Below are 20,213 nucleotides of genomic sequence, written 5' to 3' on the forward strand. Positions count from 1 at the left end.
CTATAATTTGATATTTATTCTAGGCTACATGGTAAGAAGAAGCCCCAGGATGTTCTCCCTCTCCATTTTCTTGAGCTAATCTGGTAGCCCAGAAAATAAGATAGGAAGGTAATATTAGCAGCAAGATGCTGCCCTCTCATCTATGGTATTTGCTGCTGATTTTCCTGCTGAGTACACAAGTACAGCCAAAAGGGTTCACTGTGCTATTCTTAGCCCAGATCTCCAGGTTGTTTCATGATATGAAGCAACCTACGTGGTTGTCATGGTGTATAGGAGACCTCCCACTTCCTTTGCACACCTTTTGTGCCACGATCTGATCTTGTGAAACGTTAGTACAAAGTTCCCAATGCAAATCTCCCCTGATCAGTACCCAGGAGATGCTGTGAGTCAGTACCCTAAAAATGCTGAAGCTCTGAGTAAACCATGCTGTACACAGCATCCTAAAGTGCCACTCTTCAGATGGAGCTAGAGCCATACTTCTTTCTTCTCATTTCAGGCTGTGTTTCTATTTGCTCTTTTTCCTTTTCTTCAGTGAAAGTGTCACTCTCCCTGCTTACAGTCCCCCATATGGCTGCATGGAGTTTGAAATCTTAACTGCACTATGCTTTGATTTTACTAAAGATCATGATTTATGAAAACATGAGGCAAACAGGATCACAGAGTCACAGAAGCATTCAGGTTGGAAAAGACCCCCAGGATCACCCAGTCCAACCCAGAGCCCTACTCTACAAGGGTCACCCCTAAACCATAGCCCCAGCCAACACATCCAAACCACCTTTAAAGACCTCCAGGCTTGGGGACTCAACCACCTCCCTGGGCAGCACATTCCAATGCCTGACCACTCTGGACATGAAAAAAGTTTCTTAATGTCCAGTCTAAACCTACCCAGTCACAGCTTGAGGCCATTCCCTCTTGTTCTATCACTAATTACCTGTGAGAAGAGACCAGCAGCAGCCTCCCCACAACCCCACAATGGGTAGTTGTAGACAGCAATGAGGACTCCCCTAAATTCCCTCTGTTTCACACTAACCAGCCCCAGCTCCTTCAGTCTCTCTTCATCAGATTTATTCTCCAGGCCCTTCACAGCTTCCTTGTCCTCCTCTGCCCTGGCTCCAGCACCTCCACATCTCCACATCACATGTATTGAGGTGTCTAAAATAGCTTCAAGGCACAGCAGATTTAATCCTGCCTCAGGCCTGATTTAGGACAAAACTCATATGAAGACACAAGGCTGAGTAAGAGCGAAGCCTGGGTGATGAAATTTGCAGTGACTGGTTTCTCTAGAGAAATGCTCTCCTCCAAGTCCTAACACACATTCTTTAAGTCAATTATTTGTAGCAACAGAAAGCCAGGGAGTGCCATATTGATGCAGGATGGAGGTGATCTGAAGTATTTACAGTGTTTGCTGATATGTACAATTAACAGACAGCACAAGAAGCCCCCTGGCCAAAGATCAGGGGAAGCTACTAGCTTCTCCTTCCCTGCCTCCCCAGGCCCCCCTTGTACAAAAGGGAGAAGTTAATACCAAAACAATGCAGCCAAGGTCAAGCAGAAGCAAGTGAGTGGAGAAAATTGTTTTGGGATGAGCGGTTTAAGCTCCTCATCTCTCCAGTGGGGTTGGTTAGAATTATCTTTGTGCTCCTTTCTGCACCCAATAGTGATTGATTTATTTACATTTTACTACTTTTATGTTCAAGATCTGTGAAGAATTTTAAAGGCACAGCCTGAAGCTACCACAAAAATGAAAGCTGTGTCTCGGAATAAGTGGCAGTTGGGTACTAGAGTAAATCTAATTTATGATTTTTTCTTCCCTCTTCAGCTACCTAAAAATAATTGCCATGCTATTACTGTCATTATCTGAAAAGAAATCCCACTTCCTCCTTCCCTGCCTTCTCCTCCTCCTCCTCCTCCTCCTCCAGCTTTCAAGTTAAAACACTGGGAAACATTTAAAATGTGTGTTATCATTTTTAAATACACTTCCTTACGAAGAGCCCTGGAAGCAGTAGTGACAAACTGGAGGGGGTGGAAGCCTCATCCCTGGAAGGTTTTAAGGCCAGGCTGGATGTGGCTGTGAGCAACCTGCTGTAGTGTGAGGTGTCCCTGCCCATGGCAGGGGGTTGGAACTGGCTGATCCTTGAGGTCCCTTCCAACCCTAACAACTCTTTGATTCTGTGATATTCTATCTTGGGCACCTCACACATACAAGCACAAACCACATTGAATTATTCTGTTCCTGTTCCCTTCTTGGACAACCTGTTTAGCCCCATCACAGCAACTCCATATGCTCTAAACTTCAAGGCAGAAACATTGTGTGCCACCTTTCTGTCCATGGCACATGCTGTGGCAGAGGAATCCTGCCAGATGGCAAGGGAATACCTCAGCACCAGACCTGCAAGCTCTTAGCTCCAATATGGACATGACTGCCAGAAATCTCAGTATCTTCCCAGCTTAAGCATCTCCCCTGACAGAAAACTAACCACGCAATCATGGCAGGCTTACTGATAAATTAAAGAGGTTGTTGGCAGTGAGGGAAATGGATCCCCAGACAGGCTTTGAGCAGGAGAATCATTAAGTTCAGTTATGCTTTGCAGAAGAAACACCCAGAGTTAGACATAAACAGACCTGGACCTCTTTCTTTACCACTTGAAAAACCTGTTTGGGCCTAGGACAGAGCTCTGTGGAACTTCATAAAGGCATGCCTCTGTGTCAGGCCTCTTTCTCCATGATCCAAATTGCCTTTCCCTGTCCTTTCTGTTAAATAAGACTCTCTGAATGTGGCCTTGATAATGTGTAAGCATCCTCTCCTTGTCCTCTCAAGCTTGTAGTTGGCAATAACACTTCTTTCTCTTGGTCTGCTCACTACCTCACAGCCTTCTGCGCCCTCTGGAAGAATCTGAGCCTCCCTATGATATTATCCAGCTTTCATCCTCCCAAGGCAAAGGTCTGGCCACACTATTATTGTTTCTATTTATTCACAGAAAGACACATCAATGACATCACCATGTCCTTCACAGCAGGCACAGAGAGCAACCACCTGTGGAAGAAGGTAAATCAAACCAGATGCTTCAAATTCTGGGGACCAGTGTCCCAAGCTACCACTTGAGAGATTGTATTGAATGTGAGGAAAATATCTGTTCTTCAAAGATGGCATGTGTGTTCAGACACCAACAGCCTTTCACTGCACTAAGAGAGAAAGCAGAAGGAAGACAGACCAGAGAGGCTAATCCTCAGCTAATGGAAGATGTCACATCTCCCCAGAATCAATTTGCTGAGGTGATATAACCTCTCTGTTGCTTTTAGTGAAGGCCACAATGCCATGAGTAATGGAAATGAATCACACCTTGAGTACTGTGTGCAGTTCTGGGCTCCTCAATTTAAGAAGACATTGAGATACTTGAACGTGTCCAGAGAAGGGCAACGAGGCTGGGGAGGGGTCTGGAGCACAGCCCTGTGAGGAGAGGCTGAGGGAGCTGGGGTTGTTTAGCCTGGAGAAGAGGAGGCTCAGGGGAGACCTCATTGCTCTCTCCACAGCTACCTGAAATGAGGTTGTAGCCAGGTGGGGGTTGGTCTCTTCTTCCAGGCAACCAGCAGCAGAACAAGAGGACACAGTCTCAAGCTGTGCCAGGGAAAGTTTAGGCTGGAGGTGAGGAGAAAGTTCTTCACAATAATAGTAATTGGCCATTGGAATGTGCTGCCCAGGGAGGTGGTGGAGTCCCCATCCCTGGAGGTGTTCAAAAAGGGTTGGATGTGGCACTTGGAGCCATGGTTCAGTTGTCAGGAGGTGTTAGGTATTAGGTAATAAGACCTCTTCAGGAATGGTTCTGTTTTCTGGAAGAAATCTACAGAGTGACATCTTCTGTCAAGTAAATGGCAACCTCATAAAACAAATGAACAAACCCTTTTAACCTTCCTTTAGGTGTTAGTGATGTATTTATCAACATTTCTACCTTCTAATAGCAGAGATCCTGAAAAGTGATCACCCAGCAGAGCCTGGCTCCATCCTCTTGGCACTCACCCTTTGCATATCTATAAATATTGATGAGAAATTTAGCATCTGCAATGTGGAGCCAAGTCAAAAGGAGCAGAAATAGTGTATGTTGCTTTATGTTCATCTTCCATGTCAAAGCTGTCAACCTTTCAGTCTTTGTTCTTTTATAGGGAGCAGAAGAACTGTCATTTAATTGTCAAGGGATATTCCCAATGAAAGAGCTCTCATTTAAACAAAAAATGAGAGTTGTGAAACTGACATTGCAGCTATCTGATCGTCAGCTAAGTTTTCCTCTCTATGGCAGGTAATAATATTTCATTTAGCAGCTCCAGGCCATATACAAATGACAAAATTCCATGTGTCCTGTGTTTAGACCTTCTGCAAGATGCTTGGAGCAAGCAGCTATGTGAGGAGGTCTCCCAAGTGCCTGACTGTGGAAGGTTTTGGCTGACACCTAGAAAATTTTCATCGAATCACAGACTAAACCAGGTTAGAAAAGACCTCAGAGATCATCAAATCCAACCTCAGAGATCATCAAGTCCAACCTATTACCTAAGACCTAACATCTCAGGACAACTAAACCATGGCACCAAGTGCCACATCCAATCCTTGTTTGAACACCTCCAGGGACAGTGACTCCACCACCTCCCTGGGCAGCACATTCCAGTGGCCAATTACTATCATTGTGAAGAACTTTCTCCTCACCTCCAGCCTAAACTTCCCCTGGCACAGCTTGAGACTGTGTCCTCTTGTTCTGGTGCTGGTTGCCTGAGAGAAGAGACCAACCCCCTCCTGGCTGCAACCTCCCTTCAGGTATTTGTAGAGGGCAATAAAATCTCTCCTGAGCCTCCTCTTCTCCAGGCTAAGCAACCCCAGCTTCCTCAGCCTCCCCTCACAGGGCTGTGCTCCAGACCCTTCTCCAGCCTTGTTGCCCTTCTCTGGACACCTTCAAGTATCTCAATGTCCTTCTTAGACTGAGGAGCCCAGAACTGGACATAGGGCTCAAGGTGTGGCCTAACCAGTGCTGAGTACAGGGCAGAATGACCTCCCTGCTCCTGCTGGCCACACTGTTCCTGATGCAGGCCAGGATGCCATTGGCCTTCTTGGCCACCTGGGCACACTGCTGGTTCATTGTACATATTCACTGCATTTTTAGATGTTAAGGTGTTTGTAAATAGCTTCATTTGCTTTCAACTGAGCTCATCTGGCAATTTTATGTTGGGGGGGTAACTCTCTCACATTCGTTGGGGGTAATTTCAGCCCACCACACCAACACAAGGCAAGTGCTGGATTCAGCATGTCTCCATTTGAGAGCTGACCCAGCAGAACAGCACCTCAGTGGGCTCTGTCTTTTTTATTCCCCTGCTCCCTTGATTGCAACACCCCATCCCATTTAGCACCCCAAAGTGACAGTCATTTACAGACACCCCCCAAGCCTGGGCACTCAGCTCCAGGTATAAGATGTTCTGGCTGTTAATATCAGCCATCAACGTTCTGAAATATTGTCATCTTGTGGCAGGCTGAGGCATAACAAGGGAAACAGTCACTTCTGCAGGCTGTTTCCCTGGCCCTGCAGCTGTGTGCATGGGCAGGTACCGGGTGCAAGGCTCACGTGTGAATTGCTGCAGATTAGCTTCCTTAGTGCCATAGTGCAGGCAGGCTGAGTCCTTTGAAGAAGAGGAGGCTGAGGGGAGACCTCAATGTTGTCTACAACTACTTGAAAGGACATTGTGGAGAGGCTGGTGCTGGTTCCAGGGTCACAGGATTACAGGATGTCAGGGGTTGGAAAGGACCTCTGGAGATCATTGAGACTAACCCCCCCCCCCTCCCAGAGCAGGACCATAGAATCCAGCACAGGTCACACAGGAATGCATCCAGATGGGGCTTGAAACTCTCCAGAGAAGCAGACTCCACCACCTCTCTAGGCAGCCTGTTCCCAGTTCTGTGTCTCTCACAGTGAGGAAGTTCCTCCTCATATTGAGGTGGAACCTCCTGTGCTGTAGTTTCTATCCATTGCCCCTTGTCCTATCCCAGAGTGCAACTGAGCAGACCCTCTCCCCTCCCTCTTGACACCCAGTGCTCAGATATTGATGAACATTTATCAAATCCCCTCAGTCTTCTCCAGACTAAACAGCCTCAGGTCTCTCAGCCTCTCCTCATAGGGCAGTGCTCCAGTCCCCTAATCATCCTTGTGGGTATAAGGTCTCTTCTCCCAGGTAATTAGTGATAGAAGAAGAGGGAACAGCCTCAAGCTGTGACTGTGTAGATTTAGACTGGACATTAGGAAACATTTTGTCATGGCAAGAGTGGTCAGGGACTGGAATGTGCTGCCCAGGGAGGTGGTTGAGCCACCAAGCCTGGATGTGTTTCAAGGTGGTTTGGATGTGGTGCTTGGGGCTATGGTTTAGGGGTGAGCCTTGTAGAGTAGAGTGGATTGGACTTGGTGATCCTGAGGGTCTTTTCCAACCTGAGTGTTTCTGTCATTCTGTCATTCTGTGAATCACAGCAGACTCTTATGGCAAGATCACACTTTCAAGTTTTTTGTCTGATTGTTTTTTTTATCCCCAGCCCAGCAACACAAGTTAAATACAAAGCTGTTTAGCCATTAGCACCACTTACTTTGTCACCAACTTGAGGAAACAGCAGCAGTTTCCATATTTGTACCTTCTGCTTGGTGCATACATAACTAACCAATAAAAATTGGTTTAACAGAGGTTAAAAGCTGAGCTGTACCAAGATAATGCTAATAACTGAGGCAACACCATGGCACATTTTTGCCTTCCTTTTTTTTTAAGGAGAACTTCTACAGGAAGAGCTTTGTCATCTCTGTTTTGAACTGTCACATGCCTTCCTGCAGAGCATCTGAAGGACATGCTAAACTCAGCACAGTTCTTCCCAGAGATTGCACTACCTGTATTCATTATCATGGGAACAATGTGTCACCTTACCTTGAGTCATCACTGAGTCAGAGTTGTGGCTCTTCAGTTCCATAACCTTCTACCCAAAGTTCCTGAAGGATAGGAGGGCAACAACCATACACAAAAGGTCACAAAAGGTCACTTAAACACCTATGGAGATACCCAATTTAAAGGCACGTCTGTCAAGGTAGGTGGAGGCACATCATATCCCACAGAGGAAGAAACATTCAGTCAGGTCCAGCCATATAGCAAAGCAGCTGAATGGATCTCAAATATCCAACTTCAGCAAATTTGAAGGCCAATGCAGTCTTATCACTGGATGCTTTCACTGCCTAAGAGAACCCAGGACCTGGCAGCATGTGTGTCTGCCTTCTTTCATACCCAGCTCTTTGCTAACATATTTTACTATCTGTACTAGAAAACAGAGCTCATACAAGTCCCCAAGCTCTTTAATATGAAATCAAATGAGTGAGTTATGCTAGAAACGATCTGACAGCATCTCAACTGCCTTAAAAGAACTATGTGAAGCTTTACAGCTTCCTGAAGAGTCAAGGCCAGAGCCATCTGGTGCACTCTGTAATGTAAAAGGTAGAATTCCTATTTCCTTATGTCACTTGATGGTGGACTGTGGATAGAAGCCTCGTGGAAGCTAATGATAGCCCCATGATATGTATAAAGTAAGTGCCTCATTCTGACTGAAAGGATAAAACAAGAGGCCACAACACAAATGCAGGTCAAATCAGAGGCTGAACAATTTCCCCAATAGAGAATGAAACCAAAGAGATCTAGTTGGGTGGTTTTTCAGTTCAGGTATATTCAGGGGTGTGTAAGCATAAATAGAGACACACAGAAATATGACAGACACAGAGCCACAACAGAAAGGCAAATACAGAGAGTGGATTTCTGACCCTGACCCAAAGGCTGGAGAGCTTTGTGAGAAGAAAGCATGCTGGAAAACCAACTAGGATGGGAATCACAAAAGAGAAAGCATTCTGCTCTTTGATTTCTACTGATTCAGGGAGAGAGAGAATCACAGAATAGGGCTGGAAGGGACCTCAAGGATCATCTAGTTCCAAGCATTATGAAATCAAAGAAATATTGTTTCCTACCTAAAGATTTCCTCCCAAGAGAAAGAACCTGCCGAAGCCTAAGTGTTTGCCAAAACCCAGGACTGCAAAAGGGAAGGATGCCTCCCACTTAGGCTTATGTATGAAGGCCCCTAACCCACCTTGGGTGAGCATAAGGCCACAGTTCTGCAGCAACCAGCCTTAGACCTGCACCTCCTGAAACTGCTCAGCCACATGACCATAGCTTGGATTAGGCAGGCAAGGAAAGACAGTTTACATCACTCACAGGGGAGGAGAAAGTACCTGTCTGGGAGTAACATCAGAACTGAGCAGTCAGTATCTGTGCTGGACTAACATCTGATGGATAATTGCCTGCCACAAAAATCCCTTGAGCACCCCAGCTCAGTCAGGGTTACTCTGCACCAGTTCAGTGCTGCACCACATGGCTATGACATTTTAAATCCTCTCTTGCATTTCCTAAACCCATATTTTCCCATTCCTTGCAGCTGCAGCCTGAGGAATAAAAAGAGCAAGGAAAACACAGCAAAAATAGCAGCCAGCTAAGAGGCAACATTAAAGCAGAAGTATGCCTCAAACCCCATCCCTCCATGGGATTTATTGAATATAAATAGAGTAGTGGGAACAGAACTGAGGTGCCCCGAGCGCTCCTGTCTCATGTTTATTATCTGGCATGGTGCACACTTATTTATTCCACATAGCACAGAAGCTTCAGCAGAAGGAATGAGAACATCTTCAGTCTGCCCACAGTAGTTAATCCCAGGTTCAAATCACTTCAGAAAGATGAGGAAAGCTAAATCCTCCTCATCATCACCATAAAGCCTGAGTTATAATTAGTAGGTGAATGATTAAAACAGAAATGAGACAGAGAGAGACAGAGAAATGTTATCACTTCCAGAGGTGCTCCAAGTGAAGCCCAGTCCAACAAGCAGCACAGGAGCATGCTTGCTTTGGGATGAGAACCCCACACCTCGAGGAAGCTGCATGGCACATTCTCTTAGTTTAAAGAGCAGGCAGAAATAGCTTTACTCCCAAAGGAAGTAAAATAAAGAGGTTCTCATTGAACTGGAGAGAAATACAGAAGTACATTCAGAAATAGACAGCAACATACAGAACACATGAACCCTTAACACCTAATACATGTACAGGATACATGAAAACTCCCCCAAAAACCTTCCCCCAGCCAGACTTAACAGCAAATCCCCAGTGCTCTTTTTCTCCCAGCTTGGCTTTAACATACACCCCAGGGCTCGCTCTTCCCCCCCATTGCTCAGCTGGATTCGGGCTGGCCAGGTCTCAAACTGCCTTCCCTTAGACCCTGGCATAAGACCTAAACAGGCCAAGATTGTGCAGTAAAAATTAGTCAGGCCCTGAGTACCACAGATAAGACTGGACCCATGCTCCCCCCATGCCAGATAAGGTAGCTCACTCCATCCAGGAAGGAGAAAGGGAGAAAGACAAACACTTTGCAGCTAAATGTACAGAGATGCAGGATTCATGGCATTGAATAACAAAGTTAAAGTTTCCTGGTCCACCCCCTGGACCTTTCTGGTCCTCCTGGAGGACTCAACTCTATGTTTTTTGTTCATAAGGCACCCTCCTCCAACCCTGGCACATACATCCACTGCCTGCTCCAGCTTTGGAGGGGTCTGGTGTTTCTCCTCCAACAGTGTAAAACTGAACTATGGATTTGTTTCTACCACAACTGCCTTTTAGCACTGAGGTTCTGCCTTTGAGGATAAAAAAGGTGGATATTTAATACCATGCCACATAAATCTCTTTAGTGTAAAGTCTGTCAAGCCCAATAAAGCTTCACTAGGGAGGAATTTGACCTACTCTTATAATTCAAGGAGCTTCAGGACTGAGGCAAAGTGAAGGAGAATGTGTTCACTACTTAAATCATAGAATCATAGAATCAAACAGGTTGGAAAAGACCTCAGAGATCATCAAGTCCAACCTATCACCTAATACCTAACACCTCATGACTACTAAACCATGGCTCCAAGTGCCTCATCCAGTCTATTTTTGAACACCTCCAGGGACAGTGACTCCACCACCTCCCTGGGCAGCACATCCCAATGGCCAATCTCTCTTTCGGGGAAGAACTTTCTCCTCAACTAGAGCCTAAACTCTCCCTGGCAGAGCTTGAGACTGTGTCCTCTTGTTCTATTGCTGGTTACCTGGGAGAAGAGACCTTCCCCCACCTGGCTACCACCACCCTTCAGGTAGTTGTAGAGAGCAAGAAGGTCTCCCCTGAGCCTCCTCTTCTCCAGGCTAAGCAACCCCAGCTCCCTCAGCCTCTCCTCACAGGGCCGTGCTCCAAACCCCTCCCCAGCCTCATTGCCCTTCTCTGGACACATTCAAATATCTCAATGTCCTTAAACTGAGGAGCCCAGAACTGGACACAGGATTCAATGTGTGGCCTAACCAGTGCTGAGTACAGGGCACAATGACTTCCCTGCTCCTGCTGGCCACACTGTTCCTGATGCAGGCCAGGATGCCCTTGGCCTTCTTGGCCCCCTGGGCACACTGCTGGCTCATGTTCAGCTGCTGTCAACCAGTACCCCCAGGTCCCTTCTGCCTGCCTGCTCTCCAGCCACTCTGTCCCCAGTGGTCTAAGTATTCTTTTTCCAAAACTCTACTTTTAATTGCCTTTTTTACATACCCATGGGAGTCACCCTCTTGGAAGTGCTGCCTTGTGTGTTTTGAAGCACGAAAGGTCACCACCCTCTACTTAAGTGAATGAAAACAATGTTCCTTTCTAATCAGATTTTTAAGGAGATCTCTGATCAGCAATTTTTGACTGAGGATCAGTAGCCAGCTAATCCATCCCCTGTAACACCTTCACCTTCCCATTTGCCTTCTCACTGCCATTGTTCCCGTGGTTGTTTAGCCAATCAGCTGTTGCATTGTTGGGCTGGCATTTATTCAAGCCATGTAAGCATTTTTGTGCAGGCCAGGGGAAAACACCGAGAGAGTACCAAAGCACAGAGCAGATGCCTGCAGCTTATTTTCTTTGATTGAATTTCAAAAGAATTTCCATGAGGTCCTCTTGGTATTCCAAGTATCACATTAGGGAAGTGGGCTTGGGGTGGAAAAGGAGAGGCAGTCAAGAAACTTGCCCAGCATTTGCAGAGAGTAAGCTTCCAGAGCCAAGCAGAGCAAACAGTGGACTGCAGTTCACTCTTCCAAGACTGGAAAGGACACATAGGATTGCTTTTAGGTTATAGATTCAGAGTTGGCAGTCTTCTCCAGTAGCTCATTTGATGCAGCACATTCAATTTCTGCATGAAGTCAAGGCTCTGTAGGGACTGCCTCAGGGAAGTATCTTTTGGCTAATTTTGCAGGTGAATTGAAATGTCATTTCCTTTAATTCATTTTGTGGAAAGACTGTCAGTCACTGGAGTCACACAGGAGTCCTGAAGGAGCCAGGACACCAGCTCTGCTCCCCTCTCTGGGGGAAAGCTGGGGAGGGACTATTTTGTCAGGTAATCATAGGACTAGGGGGAGTGGAATCAAAATAGAAATGGGTAGATTCTTTGACAGAACTTTGATAGTTTCTTAGCCTTTCTATATGGAATCATAGAATTGGTAGGGTTGGAAGGGACCTCAAGGGTCAGCCAGTTCCAATCCCCCTGCCATGGGCAGGGACACCTCACACTACAGCAGGTTGCTCACAGCCACATCCAGCCTGGCCTGAAAAACCTCCAGGGATGAGGCTTCCACCACCTCCCTGGGCAACCTGTGCCAGGCTCTCACCACCCTCATGGGGAAGAACTTCTTCCTAACATCCAATCTGGAAGGAAGGGAAGGGAAGGGAAGGGAAGGGAAGGGAAGGGAAGGGAAGGGAAGGGAAGGGAAGGGAAGGGAAGGGAAGGGAAGGGAAGGGAAGGGAAGGGAAGGGAAGGGAAGGGAAGGGAAGGGAAGGGAAGGGAAGGGAAGGGAAGGGAAGGGAAGGGAAGGGAAGGGAAGGGAAGGGAAGGGAAGGGAAGGGAAGGGATAAAGAATCAATCAAGGTTGAGAGAGTTGGGATTGCTCAGCCTGGAGAAGGGAAGGCTGCAGGGAGATCATCTTGTAGGCTTTCAGTACTTAAAGAGGGTTTATAATAAAAATTGGCAGAGATTTTTTTACCAAGGCTTTTAGTGGTAGGAGAAGAGGCAACTGTTTTTAAACTTAAAGAGGGTAGATTTATATCCAATACAAGAGTAGTCACAGAATCACAGAATATTAGGGGCTGGAAGGGACCTTGAAAGATCCCTGAGGTCCTTCCTGAACTGAGGAGCCCAGAACTGGACACAATCCTGCAGATGCAGCCTCAGCAGGGCAGAGTAAAGGGGGAGGAGAACTTCTCTTGACCTATTTTCCACACTCTTTCTAATCCACCCCAGAATGGCATTGGTCTTCTTGGCCATAAGAGCACACTGCCAGCCCATGGTCTCATAGTGAGGCACTGGGTTAGGTTGTCCAGAGAAGCTGTGGACATTCCACCACTGAATGATAAAGCTGGGCAGGGTTTTGAGCAACCTAATTGAGGGGAGATTTACGCCCGTGGTAGCGTAGGTAGGAATATGTGTCTGTCCTCACCAGCTCCTCTCCTTGCTATGCAAATGTGCAGCACTACTGCAGCACTACTGCAGCATGTGAGACAGCTATTATTGGAGTTGACTTGCCTGTGTTATTTTGGTTGCTATATATTCACATCTGACTGCCTTGCAGGCCTGGTTTTGGATCCACTTTTCTGGTGTTGTTTTTATCAAGTGTGCCTGTGTACTTGAAGGCTATTTTAGCATAAGGCCACTTAAAGCCTTTCAAGCCAATCAGTGCCATTCAGATGTCACAATTCATAAGCACACAGGAGAGGAGACAATTTTGCCACAAGGCTATTTTACCTTAATTTAAATATGGGCTAACCCCTGACACACCAACAATTATTCCTGACTCTTGGTTATCCCCTGTGAATGTGTTCTGTTTCAGGGGCCCAGAAGTGCAGAAGTGGCATCTTCCCTCTAACGAATATGGTCCTGATCCATGCTGAGAGTTTCCACCCAGCTGCCTTGCAAGCATTGCCCAGAACTCTCAAAGCAGAAGCAGAGAAGTGTTGTTGTGGTTTGAGGCTGGTCCTTTAGCCTAGTGTCCATAATAATCATAAACAAGAATAGGAAAATCCCACAGACCTGGAGCAGAAGATAATAAAAGGTAAATAAAGTTAACCATTGGATATTGCTCTTCTGAACAATTATGATATGTCTGTATCATTCCATTGGGTTCTGATTAGGATAAAGTGTCCTGCACAGATTGTTCTCTCTCCTTTTCGCTGCTGCTCTCTGTGATTCCACTTTGCAGTGCTCCTTTATCTCTTTCCTGACCTTCTGCTGGCTGAACTGACTTGGGTTCTGTCTCTGAAGGCACCAGGGAAGGGAGAGGGGAGGAGGTTGCTACCAACCCTCTGGGCTGTCCGGGGTGGGGTGTGGAACAATTCAAGGGGGGATCCTTGTATTGCTTTTTCTGAATTGCAAACATATGCAGATACATTTTGTACAGATCCACTGCATTTTATACTTCTGGATTTTAGTTTACCTTTGGTAAATCATAGAATTGTCAGGGTTGGAAGGGACCTCAAGGATCATCCAATTTCAAACCCCCTGCCATGGACAGGGATGACTCAAGATACAGCAGGTTGCTCACAGCCACATCCAGCCTGGCCTTCAAAACCTCCAGGGATGAGGCTTCCATCACCTCCCTGGGTGACCTGTGCCAGTGTTTCACCACCCTCATGGGGAAGAACTTCTTCCTAACATCCAATCTGGTTAAATATAACTTTCATTTTGCTTCTGAGCTCTGAGTTTGTTCATTGTGGGGTTTTTGTGGTTGGTTGGTGGTGGTGGTGGTTTTGCTTGTTTCTTTCTTTTTAATTTCCTCTGGGAGTAATTTCCAATTAGTTTGGGGTGATCTCAACCCACTTGTGGCAGTTTAGGCTGGGTACCTCCTGCTGCTGCCACACAAGACACACCTTTGGTGCCCCGGGTGTCCAGCCCAGTGCTGGTGGACGCAGGAAGCTGAGTATTTCATTCCCATAATGTCCTGCTCCCTATAAATCCACCTGCAAAGTCTCACACTTCCTCTTTCTTCCCTCGCTGCCCCCATGGGAGATGCTCCCTGTCTAGTAATGGAGGGGGACTTATCTCAAGGCCTCTTGAGCCTGCCTAGGCCTAATGCCAGGAGGAGAAGGGGGAAGGGCAATCTGGCCAGTTGAGATTAGCCTAACAGTGGAGGGGGGGAAAGAAAGAGCCCTGGGGGTTTTGGGTGTACTCTCAGGTGGGGAGAGGGGAATGCTGGGAGGCTTCTGGGTATGCTTTGGGATCTCCTTTTTTCACTGTGCTTGTGGTTCTCTGTACAACATTCACTGCTTTTCCATTTAAACTTTCCACCACCTCTGCAATCCCTTTGTCTGAGTCTCATTTTTCCCTGCCCTGGTGGGAGGCAAGGGAGGACCTGCCCCAAACCCACCACACCCCTACAAGTGTGGACCAAAAAGCTTTGCAAACACATCACTTAAAGGCAAGGTGGATTTCCCCTCCCTCCAGCCTTGGCCCTTCTCAAAACAAATGCTGTGAGAGCTTGTATGGCCTTGGAGTAGTGTTGACACAAAAGTGCTGCTGCCAATGAATCTGCTCACGAATCAATGAGCATCAGAACGATGGGAGCTTTCTTTTGAAGAGATGGCATCATTCAGTGGGCAAAAACACTTGGGAAAGAGTAAAACTTTATAATTTTTATTTTTTTTAAGAAGGTGAATGCTCCAATGAAATCTTTGAAGGCTTCAGGTTTTTAATAGGATAAGCAACCTTCCCCCTGAAGAAATTATTTTTGGGTCAATGTGAATGGATTTATTTATTTATTTATTTATTCAGTCAGTGAACTGAAAAATCAATTATGCCAACAGCCACTGCTGTGAGCAACTGAAGGGCAATGGGAGACCAGGAGACAGATTGGGGAAGAAGAGCTGGCTGATCCTGCCATAATGCTCTTCAATATACAGACAGGAAAAATCAGTTATTCATAGGTATAGTCCTTCATTTCCCCCCCAGAACAATATGGACTGTTTTATTGGCCTCCAGCTGCTCTTCAGAAGCCTTGAGAAGGATGTTTGATGGATGGGTTTTGTGCTTACTGTAAACATTCAGCTTAAGAGAGAGTCTTGCACGTTAGGCTTCATCCTTTATAAACCCTGAAGCTTTGCATACAGTTGGCCATCCATTAAATGAGTGATTAAATACATGGGGGGGAAAAATAAGCATATTCCACTAGGGTGGGGTAGAACATAGAATAGAACATAGAATATAGAACAGAGCATAGAACATAGAACAGACCAGGTTGGAAGAGAGCTTCAAGATCATCACATCCAACCCATCAACCAATCCAACCCACCTAAACAACTAAACCATGGCACCAAGCACCCCATCAAGTCTCCTCCTGAACACCTCCAGTGATGGTGACTCCACCACCTCCCCAGGCAGCCCATTCCAATGGGCAATCACTCTCTCTGTGTAGAACTTCTTCCTAACCTCCTATACTGCTCCCCTTCATTTTCCAAGAGGTTCCCTGTTACAGTTTCCAGCTCAAATCTTTCCAGGGTTGGTGTTAAAATCAAACAAACAAACCAACCAACATACCCAAAGTCCCCAATAAACAAAACCAGGCTAGAAGGGAAATTAAAGCAGTAGAGTTACATTTACTGCAGCTAGGAAAATCAGAAAGGTATGAATACATTTTCATAGGATTTAGTTAAACCACTCTGAGAAACCATCCTATTAATGTCCTCTTCAATCCCTGGGAGTGCAGGCAGGGGAGGAGTGACAAAAATAGGCTTCTGACAAAAATGCTGACATGAGAGTGCTCACACTGTGTCCTGTGATTCTTGAATTGCCAAACCATTTCTAATCTCAGGAAATTTATTGCCGTTTTCTGCTCACTCTGGAAAAAACCCTACATATGTAGCTGTATTTAAATACTTCTTCAGATGCTTCAACCACCTCCCACCTCTCCTTTTTGCATCTTGTTTGCAGTAACTATCTTGGGAAGCAGCTGGAAGGTGTCCAGAGAAGGGCCACGAGGATCATCAGGGGGCTGGAGCTCCTCTCTTATGAGGACAGACTGAGATAGTAGGGGCTGTTCAGTCTGGAGAAGAGAAGGCTCCAAGGAGACCTAATTGTGGTCTTCCAGCATCTGAAGGGAGATACAAGAAAGCTGGGGAGGCACTTTTTAGGGTGTCAGGGACTGGAGGGAATGGAAATGGGTAGATTCAGATTGGATGCTAGGAAGAAGTTCTTCCCCATGAGGGTGGTGAGAGACTGGCACAGGTTGCCCAGGGAGGTGGTGGAAGCCTCATCCCTGGAGGTTTTGAAGGCCAGGCTGGATGTGACTGTGAGCAACCTGCTGTAGTGTGAAGTGTCCCTGCCCATGGCAGTGGGGTTGGAACTGGCTGATTCTTGAGCTCCCTTCCAACCATAACAATTCTATGAATCATTTAGAGTATGTAATATATAGCCTTGAGACACTTGAAATGTGATTGCACTTATCTATATCACTGCAGAAAAACAGAAGCTTTGTTAACTTGTGAGTTCCCCCAAGAGCAATTGAAACCAGATCCAGTCCTTTAAGTGAAACTGTGTCAAAATATCTGTGGGGATATAAACTCTGTTAATTGATGAGATCTTCAGTTCTCCTTTCTTTCTTCACACAGGGTCAAAGGAAAGCAGTAAGATGCCCCATCAAATTCAAGATCCAATCTCCCACACAACAGGTCACCCAGTTGTGTGTGCAGCAATACATTCCATTATCAAAAGCATTTTGGTATTTAGGAGAGAAAAAACATCTATTTCTGATTTCATTTTCTCTGTTCTCTTTTCTTTTTCCCCTTGTTTCTCTACAGCAAAAAGTTAAGTTGGCTTGATGGCAGGTGCAGTAGCCTGAGAAAGAGTAAAGATTTATGCTTGGAAAGTGGTAGGATCACATGACTTTTGCCATCTGGGCCATACATATGTGATTAGAATACAGACTTAACCAGGTTGGAAAAGACCTTTGAGTTCATCAATCCAACCTAGCACCCAACACCATCTAAGAAACTAAACTGAACCAAACCATGGCACCAAGAGCCTTATTCAGTCTCTTTTTAAACACTTCCCATGATGGTGACTCCACCACCTCCCTGGGCAGCACATTCCAATGGTCAATCTGTCTTAATGGGAAGAATTTCTTCCTAACATCCAGCCTAAACTTCCCCTGGCACAGCTTGAGACTGTGTCCTCTTGTTCTGTCACAGGTTGCCTGGGAGAAGAGACCGACCCCCACCTGGCTGCAACATCCTTTCAGGGAGTTGTAGAGAGCAATAAGGTCTCCCCTGAGCCTCCTCTTCTCCAGGCTAAGCAACCCCAGCTCCCTCAGCCTCTCCTCACAGGGCTGTGCTCCAGACCCCTCCCCAGCCTCGTTGCCCTTCTCTGGATACGTTCAAGTGTCTCAATGTCCTTCTTACATTGAGGATTCCAGAACTGCACACAGGACTCAAGGTGTGGCCTAACCAGTACTGAGTACAGGGCACAATGACTTCCCTGCTCCTGCTGGCCATGCTGTTCCTGATGCAGGCCAGGATGCCATTGGCCTTCTTGGCCACCTGGGCACACTGCTGGCTCATGTTCAGCTGATGTGAACCAGTACCCCTAGGTCCCTTTCTGCATGGCCACTCTCCAGCCACTCTGTCCCCAGCCTGTAGCACTGCATGGGGTTGTTGTGACCAAACTGCAGAACCCAGTACTTGGACTTGTTGAATGCCATGATGGCAAAGCCCCAGGACCTTGCTGAGCAATTGCAGAGTAGGAATTTTATCTGACAGTACTTTCAATGGGGTTTTATGTATAAATGAATATATTTTGTTGAGTTGATAAGGTCCCTTTAAGTCCTCCTGCTCTGATAATCTGTATTTTGGATTATTTTATGCAGAAAGACCATCTTGAATTTTTCAAAGCAAAGCCTCATTTTCTTCTTTCTGCAGAGCTTTGTGACATGCATTTTCCCAGTGAGGCTGAGATGAGGATTTATGTGACATTTCCAGTTCTGAGAGTGCCTTGATTTTCCTGTTCAAACACTGCAGGTGCTTTGGCTTCTTTGAAACATTCTCTTCTGTGGCCCGGCTCAAAGAAAGCCTTTAAGCACAGGCTTAATCTTCGGTCCAGGAAGGTACCTAAACACATTATGTTAATATCAAGGCACACCCTAAAGCTAATGCCAGAATGTGTGACCATTCTATCTCATCTTGACTTCAAAAGACCAGAGTCCAGGTGTTTTCAGAGAGACAACACATTTCACTCTACAATAATAAGTTTGTTTATATTTCCTTGATGTTTCAGATGCTACAAAAGCCAAAACCACTTCCATCTATTTCCTCAGCTCATATAAGAATTCAAATAAAATTGAATAGCTTTGGTGGCTTTGTCAAAGCTTTCTCTTTCAATTTGGTAAAGAGTTCTTTGCAAGCCCTGTAAATACTGTGTCTAATAATCTGTGCTGGTAAAATTACCTGGCAAAGCCTGATGTTCCATGGCCATCATTCCTACAGTACCTCTGGAGATTAAGAAATTCATCAGTCAGCATCTGATCAGCCATGCTCAAAGCTCAGGAGCAGCAGATGTATGAATACATGCCTGCTAACACAGTCTTCTCTTCATCAGAACAGAAACATACAGTAATGTGGGTTGTGTTGATAGGTTAGACTCGATGATCCTCGAGTCCTTTCCAACCTAAGTTATACTGTGATACTGTGATGTGCCCTTGTGGCCAAGAGATCCAATGGGATCACAGTCTCACAGTATCACCAAGGTTGGAAGAGACCTCAAGGATCATCAAGTCCAACCTGTCACCACAGACCTCATGACTAGACCATGGCACCAAGTGCCACATCCAATCCCCTCTTGAACACCTTCAGGGATGGGGACTCCACCACCTCCCCAGGCAGCACATCCCAATGGCAAATGACTCACTAGGTGAAGAACTTTCTCCTCACCTCCAGCCTAAACTTCCCCTGGCACAGCTTGTGACTGTGTCCCCTTGTTCTGGTGCTGGTTGCCTGGGAGGGCATCAGGTCTAGGGAGGTTCTTTTACCCCTCTTATTCTGCCCTGCTGAGACCACACCTGCAATCCTGTGTCCAGTTCTGGGCTCCCCAGTTCAAGAGAGACAGAGACCTGCTGGAGGGAGTCCAACAGAGAGCCACGAGGATGATTAGGGGACTTGAGCATCTCCCCTGTGAAGAGAGACTGAGAGCCCTAGGGCTGTTTAGTTTGGAGAAGAGAAGACTGAGAGGGGATCTGATCAATGTCTATCAATAGCTGAGGGGTGGGTGTGAAACGGAGAGGGCCAAGCTCTCTTCAGTGGTGCACAGTAATAAGCCAAGGAACACCTGATACAAGCTGGAATAGACAAGATTTCACCTCAACACAAGGAGAAACTCCTTTCCAGTGAGGGTGACAGAGCCTTGGAGCAGGCTGCCCAGAGAGGTTGTGGAGTCTCCTTCTCTGGAGACTTTCAAAGCCTGCCTGGATGCCTTCCTGTGCAGACTACCCTGGGTGATGCTGCTCTGGCAGGGGGGTTGGACCCAATGATCTCTGGAGGTCCCTTCCAACCTCTAATGTAGTGTGGTGCTGTGATACCCCACAAGGTTTCCCCATCTATAGCCTATTTGCTTTCAGTGAACCTGCTGGCGAAGCACCCGCTGGACTCTTGTGTCCCCTCTGCAGTGATGGATGACTGCTTCTTTGATCTGCTTGAAGCAAAACTGTAACTACTCCAGAACGGTCTATAAGTCTGGCTGGTAATGAGGTGACTGCTCCTTTTCAAGACATGAAAAATTCATTTTAGATTAGAAAGGTTCAATTTGTATGGCAGTGCATTGTTCAGCAGAGAGTACATTGCTCTCCTTGTAAATTGCCTTGGGATTTTTGTGGGAGGGGAAAAAGAAATCAAAAAAGTTGCATTTTGCTGTTTTTCTTAAGCCTTCTGTATAACATAAAAATCAGATTAGCAGTGAAATGAATTTTCTTTAGGACCAAAGCTGATGGGAATCTTACAGGACCCACCTTGTGGTGAAACTAATGTTTGATAACATTATTTTATGAGTTCCATAAATATCAAATTGCTGTTACAGCAGGTTAAGGAATTCATTTTTATTTCTG

General features: G+C 46.1%; 1 long non-coding RNA gene across 1 annotated transcript in view; it reads left to right on the top strand.

Moving 5' to 3' along the window:
• The window catches only part of LOC137448238 (uncharacterized), a 44,647-nt gene extending 24,860 nt beyond the window's left edge, over positions 1–19,787 (top strand). The window contains exons 2-4 of the long non-coding RNA XR_010989020.1: positions 2,979–3,046; positions 12,966–13,187; positions 19,731–19,787. This is a non-coding gene — a long non-coding RNA (uncharacterized lncRNA). The remainder of the gene's footprint in view (positions 1–2,978; positions 3,047–12,965; positions 13,188–19,730) is intronic.
• The last annotated feature ends 426 nt before the right edge of the window (positions 19,788–20,213 follow it).

This window comes from Melanerpes formicivorus, unplaced genomic scaffold (genome assembly GCF_026170545.1).
Source record: "Melanerpes formicivorus ecotype bairdi unplaced genomic scaffold, bMelFor1.0.p_v2 SCAF_23, whole genome shotgun sequence".
NCBI lineage: Eukaryota > Metazoa > Chordata > Aves > Piciformes > Picidae > Melanerpes > Melanerpes formicivorus.